We start from the raw sequence: 10,853 nt of genomic DNA, 5'->3' as shown, positions 1-10,853 counted from the left end.
AAAAATCGACCGAACTGACCGAAACCGAGCCTCTAAAAAATTGACCGAAATCGACATTACATTATATGCGGTTCGATCAGTTATATTGCAAAATTTTTTGGTCGGTTTTTTGATCTAAACCAAACCGAAACCGACAAAACCAACCGCCACACACCCCTACACGCAGGGGCAGCCACATACGTAACGTTACTGATGGGCAGCTCCAAAACATCGGCATCATCTTGTCGTTTCCATTTTTCACACTTAAGCCATGGCACTTAATATTTTTTTTTTCAACTATAATAACTTTTTTTTCAACATAGTTTGTAACTTGGTCTCTATTTTTATATTTCACTAAAATATAAACTTTTGAAATTAAACATTTTAAAGATGATGTGTAATAATTTTTCTTTTTTCAACATGGCTTATAATAACTTTTCTTTTTCTACATGACACGTAACTTGGTTTTTATCTTTGTATTTCACCAAGACATAAACTCTTAGAGTTAAATACCTTAAACATAACGTGTAATAATTTTTTTTCAACATGACATGTAACAATATTATTTTAAACATGAGGTGTAGTAATATTATTTTTTAAACATGACATATAACTTGGTCACTATCTTTGCATTTCACTAAGACAAACTTTCGAAGTTAAACACTTTAAACATGACATGTAACGACCTTTTTTCAACATGACATGTAATAATATTTTTTTCAATGCGTGCACTTAAATATGAGAAGGTTTTATTAAAAGTAATTTTGTTTAAAAATCTTTTTCTCTTGGTTAGAAACAGTTAAGATTAAAAAAAAGTTATTTTCGAAAACACCTTATCTTTAAAGACTAAAAAAAAAATTATCCTTATATAAAATATATTTCAATAAATATAAAAATGTGCAATGAGATATCATCACAATAACCAAACACGAACTTGAGCGTGTTAACAACTAAAATTTATTGATTAATTGTATATTTAGTGTTTGAATTATTATAACATTTTGATTTGGTACTTAAAGAAAAAATTCACAATTAAGTATATATCTACTTTAACTTTCATTTTGTTAAGTAAATTGTATGTGTAACTAATTTCATTAGTCAAATAACTTTTCTTTTAAATTTCAAAAAAAGAAACTTTTATTTTGATATGGTGTTTTCGTATGTTTTCTTTTTACTCATAAATTATAGGTTAAATTAATGAGATCCTATTATATTATGATTATGATTCTATTAGCTTGATTCTCTTATACAGCACGTACTTATTCCCTGCTTAGTCCTTTTTCATCTATTAGTTGCATTTTTGGTGGGGAATAGCCATTAACCATTTTCCAGTAATGACTATTCCCCAAAATCTCAACTTAACCATTCCCCACCCGTCCCCTCGTAATATTTTCTATTTCATTTTGGAAATATCCTCATTCATTTTAGAAAATTGCAATTAAAAGACCTATTAATAGTTTCTTTACTTCTCATTTTCCTCTTTTTTTTCATCTCTCTTTCCATTCTTGCCTTTCTCCTTCTCTCTCTAAATTTCCTCCACCCATCAACGAAGGGTGGTAGTAATGGTGGCAACAACGACTTTAGGACTAGCTCTAGAGCTCCCCAGCTTGGTCCAACCGAGGAAAGATTGGATCTGGCATCCACAGCCAAATTCGATCGCAAGAAAAGCTAGATCTATTGTTTGCCAGCCAAATCCCTTTGGCCGAATTTGGCATTCTACAACTAGATTCGACCATGGAAAATATCAATCTGGTGCCTTGGTGGCTACATCCGGCCACAAGGAGTACCAAATTTTAATTTGTTTTGCCAACCACATCTGTTGTGGCTGGCCAAAAAAAGAGAATGAAAAATGAAAAAAAAAAGTTAAAGTAAAAATTTATGGTTTTAGTTATATATTATAAAAATTAATATTTTAATTTAAAAATTAATTAAAAATATTAATAATTTAATCATAATAATATTTAAATTATAAATGAAATGCATAATTATAAAAAAAGCTCTTGAACTATTTAAAAAATATTTAAATAAACTCTTATTCTTTTATTACGTTCAACAAAGCTTTTTTATTTTTATTTTGGATCAAATAAATTTTTATAACTAATGGTTAACTAATTGTCATTAATCAAAATGTTAATTATTGTTTTATATTCAGATAACATTGATGTGGCACTAATATAAATATAATATAACTATGTAATCATAATAACGTATCACGTTATTATTTATTATAAAATGTCAACATATCATATTAGTTATACATCAATACCACATAACATAAAATAATAAATAATATTTTAATTAAATCAATCATTAGCCAAAAAGGTTTGTTTACTCAAAATAAAAGTATAAAGGTTTATTTGATTAAAAATAAAAGCACAAAGGTTTAATTAAATGTAATAAAAGTATAAGAACTTATTTGAATTTTTCTAAACAATTTAGGAATTTTGTAAGATATCATGCCCAAATAAAATATTAATATTTAAACATATTAATATTTTAAATTATAAATTATTAATATTTTAAATAAATAATAAATTATTAATATCTAAAAATAAAATAAAATAAATAATAATATATTATAATAAAAAATATTTTTATCTTTTTATTAATTATTCCTTTGTTATTCCAAAATTAATTTCACCAAGCAAACATTATAATAAATCATAACAGCAATTCTTGCGTTATTTCATTTCATGAACCAAATTACATGAATAAAACTATTTTTATTCTATTCTATTTTATTATATTTCACGAATCAAATATATTATTAGATTATTGAGAATCTTTTATATATATATATGCAACTCAAACGCGGAAGGGAGGGGGGGCTAACAGGGCCCTAACCCCTAACAATTTTTCAATTTTTATAATTTATTTGTATCTTTTAAAAATTTTATAATTTCATCCTTTCAATATTTTTAAAATTTTTCTAACATATTTTTATTTTTTTGAAATTTTATAATTTTACCCTGTAATAATTTTTTGCTTAGTGAAATATCACATAACAATTTATCAACAACTAATTTTACTAGGATTAAAACAAAACCAATTGCATTTCCAAAAACAAAAATAAGATGAAATTCTAATAGAATTATTTTCAAATCCTACTTCTCCAAAACCTCATAATCACCACTTGCTCTCTATTCTTTTTACCAAATATTGTAGAAACAAAAAAGAAATTCATTTTTTTACAATTTTTTTTTGTTAGAATTTTTTATGTAAGAAGCTTTTAGTCAGTAACTCAATTTTCATGTCATGATAATTAGTAAAATTGATTTATTTACTTATTTTATTTTTAACATTTTCAACTTTAAATTTTTTTTATTTAATAATTTTTACTTGATGATTTTGGTTTAGGATTTATTGTCTTAACTATTTGTTGTTGAAAGCAATTTGATTTAAGTACCTAAGGTTAGTTATTACTTATTTATTTAGGGATTGTTTGATTGTTTTTCTACAAATTAGTTTTGCTTTTTTTTTCCTAGATTCTTGTGAACAATAAAGTTTTTTATTTGGGAATTGCTTTCTCATTGAATTGTTTATTAAAATTGTATTTAATTTTTGTGATTAATTTTAGAGAGTTGCTTCTCCATTAAATTGTTTATGGATAGTCCTTAATATTTTTTCAGAGATTGTGTCCCATTAAGATTTTTGTTATTATATTTGTTAATTTTTTTTGTTGTTAATTTTTGTTATTATATTTATTATTAGTCAACACTAAGATTGTATCCCATTAACATGATGTCGTGGCGCCCAACCTTAGTGTCGCGACAACCCGATATCAAACCCCCCCCCTCCACCCCACCTGAAAGGCTGGTGTGATGGCACCCAAAAAGCCATGACTGCAACACTCAACATTACAAAAAAAGTGGTTATTATTGATGAAAATTTTTGTCGGTAATACATAACATTTTTTTAATATCTTGCATTATCAACAAATTTGTCGACGAAAAATTTTTTTCATAATCAATTGGAAAAGACATCATCGGTAATGCAAAACTTGTCAATAATGCAAAACCGATCAAAGATTTTGTTGGTTGTTTCATCGACAAAGAGTTGATTCCACCAGTTAAATTACCAATGAAACAAAATTCGTCAACAATTCCATCATTAATTACTGACAAAATTATTGACAGATTATTGACAAAACTAACTTTGAAGCTTACAAGTTGTAGCTATTAGCTATGTCCAATTCTGTTGGCATTATGTATAAACTCCATTATCAACTCCGTTAATAATTAATGAAATTTGTTTCTAATAGATGAAATTCGTTGGCAATTCTATTCCTAATATAGACAGTGTAGGTTTTTTTTTAATTTTGGGAATTAAATTTTTCCTATTCATAATAAAATTATGATATAATGTTGTTATTGATAAAGTAAACATATAGCAAACATATATGCATATAGAAAATATGAAAATCTAATAAAAATTGTTATTAATAAAAAAAATTCTAATGTAAACATCTAACAATAATGTAAATATAAATATGTACAAATCTCACTAAAAGAGTGAGGGTGGCTGATGTTGCTACTGTTGTGGTGGAGGCTACAAAGGCGTGGATGCGTTTGGCTGAGGTTGCAATCTCCTCGATCGAATTACATCCATCAACAAACACATAATATTAGTGAAACCCATCATCAAAGTCTTCACGTCACTAACCAATTGTCGATATGCCTCGAGCTTAAGTGTAGGAGTCAGTATAGGAGGTGGTGCGTCGTTAGGGCCATAAGCAGACTTAAATATCGTAGTTGCAGTTAGAAGTTTTGAAGCAAGGACTTGGGCTCCAAATCTATATATGTGGATCTGAGTACTCGTTGACCCTCCAATGGCCTCGACCCATGCCTTTAGATCAAACTCCGGCTGGCTTGATGTCTTTGTACTATACTTCTCCTTTATTGTCGAAGCGTATAATTCCTACAAAATAGAAAAGCAAGTAAAATTATTAACTTATTTACTTGGTAAGCAACTTATATATTAAAAATATATAAACACATGTTTACTTACATAAACAGTTTTGGACTTGTTGTCCATAAATTCTCTAGTACCCTTCTATCACTTGTGAGTGTGTTTGAAAAGTTCAGAGAATGTAGCCTGTCATTTCTTTTCCTCTTCTTATAAGCATAAAAAGAGAAAAAAATAAAATATATACACATCATTAAAACTATCACAATCATTAATTAACATAAAGAGTTGTATTATTAAATTGAATTATTTATATAATATATATTAAAATAAAAATGCATACCATCATTTTCGGTGAAAGGCGAATAGAAAAGAACCATTGGTATGTTTTTCCATAGTACCATCCTTGCCTATGAGGTTGTTCTGCTTTGCCTTATGTGAACATGACTACCACTCTGGCAGTGACCATACCTGATCAACAAGCTGGTCCCATACCTAAGTAGTGATCCATGGTCACGCCTTATTCTTCGTTAATACTATATCGACGTCAGGACCACCACTTTCCTATTCCCCTTATCACGCTTGATAACTCTATATAATAGAGTTATCTTGCCATATTTTGAGTGATAAAATGGCTAAATTTTTTAGTTTAGATAAAGTTTTAAATAGTTTTTCTTTTTTTTCTTTAATTAGTTAATGGATGATTAAGCTAGTTTATTTCAAGTTATTTTATTTCATTTGTATGGTAAAAATGCCTATTTTTAACTATGGCTAATTTGGTTCCTATGTTTTTAAGGTCCTCAAAAGAGAATGGGTCAAGTGGAAAGGAATTGCATAACTGGGCTAGGTGTAGACTTCATCAAACATACTGCAGTATTTCAAACATAAGTTGAGCTACAAAAGTCTAATAAATGTGATTGGAAAGCTAAGACGAAGGGCTATAACTTTTGTATTTATCACTTTGCCTAGTTGTAATTGTAACATGGTCAAAATCATGTTAGAACTAGATAGATTGCAATAATTATGCACTAGGCAACTTAAACAGCCAAGAATATTAGTAAGTTTGGTATCACAACACCAAACACTTGCTGCTCAGCACCAACACGGGGTTTTTAAAATTTTTATTTCTCAATTTTGTACTCTAGGGCTGTAAATGAGGGATATAAATAGGTTTTGACTACATTTAAGGGTTGGAAGGAGCATAGCATTCAAAGGAAAAGAAATCATAAACAAAAGAAGAAAGGAAGAGAAAGTAAGGAAGATCAAGGCTTAAAAAACTGCAAAAATTTATTTTTCTCTCTATATTTGTTATTTTTTCACTTTTTTTATTGTATTTATGATTTTTTTTTCTTGTGGATGATGTTTATTGAGAATATGATGAACTAAATATCTTTTTCTAAGATTATGGTTGATCTTTTCATGTAGTTTAGATATTTTAACTCTCTTTTACTTATTATTAATCAGTATTGTATTATTTATTTCAAATCTATGCTTATCGCCTATAATTGCTTGATCAACAATTAGATTAATTTGAGTCTCTAAATGCAACTTGACGAAGAGAGTTTAAAATAGACCAAGGGTTTGAATAAATATGTTCATTTCACTTAAAGATCAGGTGATTTAATTAGTATTTAGGATAGAAATATATCTAAATACCATATGCAGCTAAATTTAGAGCCTAACTGTAGTGAACCATCTTGAATTAATTTACATAGACATGTTGAGAATTAATTTAGAGAGGTATGTTTACAAGCATCTTGAAAAGGACCTGTAGACAAATTTGAATTCTAGGCTAGGAACTAACCCATTGAGTTAAGTATAAAGAGAAAGATTAAATTCAAATGAAAGGTTGAGTAATTCCACAATCCTAGGCCTTAATTCATTGATTCTTTAGTAATTTTTAGTATTAACTCCATAGTTTAGCTTTGTTACTTAAATTTCATTTTTAATTAATTTTCAAACTTGATTTACTTGGATAAGATTAGGGTGCCTAATTTTAGTACTTAGTAAAAATTTAGACTCAATTCCTTGTGGAGATGATACTTTTCATACTACTATATTACTTATACGATAAGTGCGTTTATGTGTGTGTAAAGTTAGCAACAAATTTTTTGTGACGTTGTAGGGGAATTGTTTTTATAGTCGTTTGTTAATGTTAATACCAAGAAAACTAGTCTTAATTCAAACTTTATTTTCATTATTTTCAATTACTGTGGTTAAGGTGATGAATTATTACAACTATTAGTGGCTATTTGAACAATTTGTGCCTAAGAGGGTTGACAGTGATTATGAATTGGATGCAATTAGTGCTTTGACCGCTTAAGTGGATACTTTATCTAAGAAAATTAACATTTGGGTTGTTCATGGTTTTCAGAGTTCTTTTGTAACATATGAGCTTTATGAAGATAGGCATTCAAGTCATTGTTGTCCAGCCTATTAGGAATCAATATAATATGATGGAAGCTTCAATGGGTAACAAAATAATTCATACCCCAATAGTTATAACTCAGGGTGGAATCACTAAAATTTTTCATGGAGTAATGATTAGGGTCTTGCATATTCATTGTAACTTGTTTTCCATTATGATTTTCAATCACAAGTTAGAGCTCCAATACTTAAGAAGAAGCTAACTTTGGAACAGATGTTTATGCAACATGTCAAATATGAATGTAATTATTTAAAGTAATAGAGCTTCAATGAGAAATATCGAGACATATGTGAGTCAACTTATTAATGACATCAATAATAGACCTTTCAGAAAACTTTACCAAATGACATTAAGTCTAATCCTAAAAAAGAAAAATATAATAAGCATCTTGATAAGGTAAATGGCAAGAATGTTGTAGGTAATGGAAAGAAAGTAAATCAAGAAAATACTTTCTGCAAGCAAGTTTAAGATGAAGCAGTTAATTAAGAGGAAGAAGTATATACACCACCACAAGTTGAGCCATATATTCCTTCCATTTCTTTTTTGGATATAATTGATAACTTATCTAAAGAGGCTATTGATATGGAAAATCCAAAGAAACTCCTTGAAGCGTGTTTGGTACAAGAAATATGAGTTATCATAGTTATGTGAATTGTGATTTGAATAGGAATGATTTTGGGGTGTTGACTTGGATTTTTGAAGTTTGAAAAGCAAAAAATCTACCTATTAGGGAAATTGTATTGATACATTCCCAAATGTCTCGATACATTCTCTGTAAGATGACCGATATAAGGCATATAAGGTATTTTTTATTGACACATTTAAGAATGTATCGATAGATTGGAATAAGGATGAACATTTATCGATACATTGTCCAAAATATATCGGTAGATTTGCAGCAAAGAACACCTAAGCGAAAAAGTATTGATAGATTTTCCTCATGTATCGATACATTTAGGGCAATAAGCATTTTGCTTAATTTCTATCTATACATTGATTGATGTTTCAATAGATTTAATCAAAATATGTGTAAATATATTGATACATTCCCAAATGTATCAATCCATCCCTAGGTATTTGTAAAAATAAAAAGGGTTTTGGGCTATTTGCCCTTGAGAAAACGAACCACAAACCCGTTTCTTTCTCCATCACACCAAAACCCTAACCTCTCAAATTGATTTGTTGAGCCATTTGGAGAGGACTTGAGCTTGGGAAATGCTTCTAGTGGTAAGATTAAACCTTTTTACTATTTGATTTTAATTTAATCGATTAATAACTTAGAATCGATTTGGTTCAACTTTGGTGAGATTCTTCTCTCTTGAGTTTGTAGGGATTTGGAGCTAAGATTTAGGCAACCCAGCCTCTAAGGTAAGGATTTAGCTCATTTGTTGAAGGGTTGGGCTTATATATTGAATCTAGTTATTTTTGAAAAGTTGGAAAATTTTTGAGTGTTAGGAATATTTTTTATTTTTGATGTTTTGATGTATTCTAAGGGCAAAATTGAGGCTACTGACATAATTATAAGCTGAAGGACAATTGGGAGCTAAAAATTGAGCTTAGTTGTGGGAGCACCTCTGATTGTCACTATGAGTAAGTTATTTTGAAAATGCATGTGATGCATGATGCATTGAATAATATGCCACCATGGTACTGAAGTAATTTGTATGTATATAATTGATTAAATGAATGTGCCTAGGCTAAAGAACAAAATGTGTGTGTGTGTGTGTCTAATCATATGCATTGTGTTTTATGCCTTAATGTAAACCACATGGTGACCTCTGATGTTTGAGCTTAGACTAATAAATCTAGTGAATGTAATAAACGTTTAGGAGTAGATTACTCAAAACATATGATTTTCAAATAGATTGAATATTTGATGCCTTAGAGGTTTAAAGGCACTAAAACTATATTGAGCTTATAAATGATTGAAGCTCATTAAATGTGATATAAGGTTTGATTGATGGATATGTGTAAATAAAATGTGTGATGGCCTTGTTTGTGGATTCGTATTTCATCCAATGATGATAATTTCAAACATTGATTTGATTTGAGATTGAGTGGAGTCCTATGCCCTATGACTATGTGTGCTTGTAAGGATGGTGGTAAGTAAGGACAGTGGCATTAGTCCCACCTATGATTCCCCACCTGTGATTCCACCTTGTAGTGTTTTGATGCCACTTGTTTGAGACTATTCATGCTGATGTCATCTGTTGAGAGATTACTCTTGATGATAACTTTGATTCTCTGCTCATGCCTTCAGCATATGTGTGATTTGATTCTCTGCCAGTGGTTTAGCTTTTAGAGTGATTTGACTTTGCTTGTTGGCCACCGTGCGTGATTTGACGATATCTAGGGGAGGACCACTCTATGATTGTGATTTGAATTATGAATGATATGGCATAGCCTAGGATAGGTTAGATAAATATGATTTGAAATTGATATGATACTTTGGCAACTAACGTGTGCTTATGGATATTTACTTTGATACGGCTTTGAGGATAAGCCTAGGGATATATTATTTGTGGAGACTCCTTGGGATGATTAATATGCTTCTAACATTGGAGATGTTTGTTAAAGCATTTGATTGCATTGATAGTGCAATATTTGTATATATGTTTAATATATATGATTGATTTATTTGCACCTCTCATTGAGTATTAAATGACTTACCCATATTCGTGCTATGTTAGGTAGTGGGTGGCAAGGGTCATCGATTGATGAACCAATTTTGACATTTGATAGGCCCCCATCCCATATTGGTCACTCTGTATGTAGGCATAATGTGTCATTTATATTTGTATGAGGATTGTAAGTATGAACCCACCTTGATGGACAATCTATGGCCTTGTGATTCTTGTATTAAATGTTATGTATGAATTATATATTAAAAAGCAACATTTATTTATTTAAATTTAAATATTATATTATTATGTGGATTTAGAAACCCTTGGCTATGTGCGTATGATTTGGACCCGTGCACCAGTCATTGATCCCTAGGTTTGGATCATGACAAAATCAAGAAAAAAACGAAGATGATTGAAGATCCAGAATAAAAAATAGCCTTGTTCTTCATTCTAGTTTTTCATTTCTTTCTTATTCTCTTGCTGTAGAAATGATTTATTTTCTTAATATTGTGATGTTTGCTGCAAAATGATGATGAACTAAATTCTTTTTATAGGATTATGGTTTATTTCAATATCTAGTTTGAATATATGATTTTTCTTTGCTTAGTATTAATGGGTATTGTATGGTTTATTCAAATCCATGTTTAATGCTTTTCACTGTTTGATCATCAATTGAAATTATTAGGTTATCTAAATGAGACTTGACGATGGGAGTTTAGGTTAGGCTATTGATTTGAATAGCTTATGTTCAATTTATTTAGAGGTTAATTGATAGATTCGTTTTTAGGATAGACATATGCCTAAATATCATAGGCAGCCAAATTAAAACGTAAACTTAAATAGCTTTTCTTAATTAATTTGCATAGACATATGGGGTAAATTTTAAAGAGTATGTGTGCAAGAATCTCAACAAAGAC

The sequence above is a fragment of the Theobroma umbraticum genome, unplaced genomic scaffold (genome assembly GCF_002168275.2).
Source record: "Theobroma umbraticum cultivar Fairchild unplaced genomic scaffold, ASM216827v3 scaffold_44.0, whole genome shotgun sequence".
Lineage (NCBI taxonomy): Eukaryota > Viridiplantae > Streptophyta > Magnoliopsida > Malvales > Malvaceae > Theobroma > Theobroma umbraticum.
Note: the sequence above shows the minus strand (reverse complement) of the source record.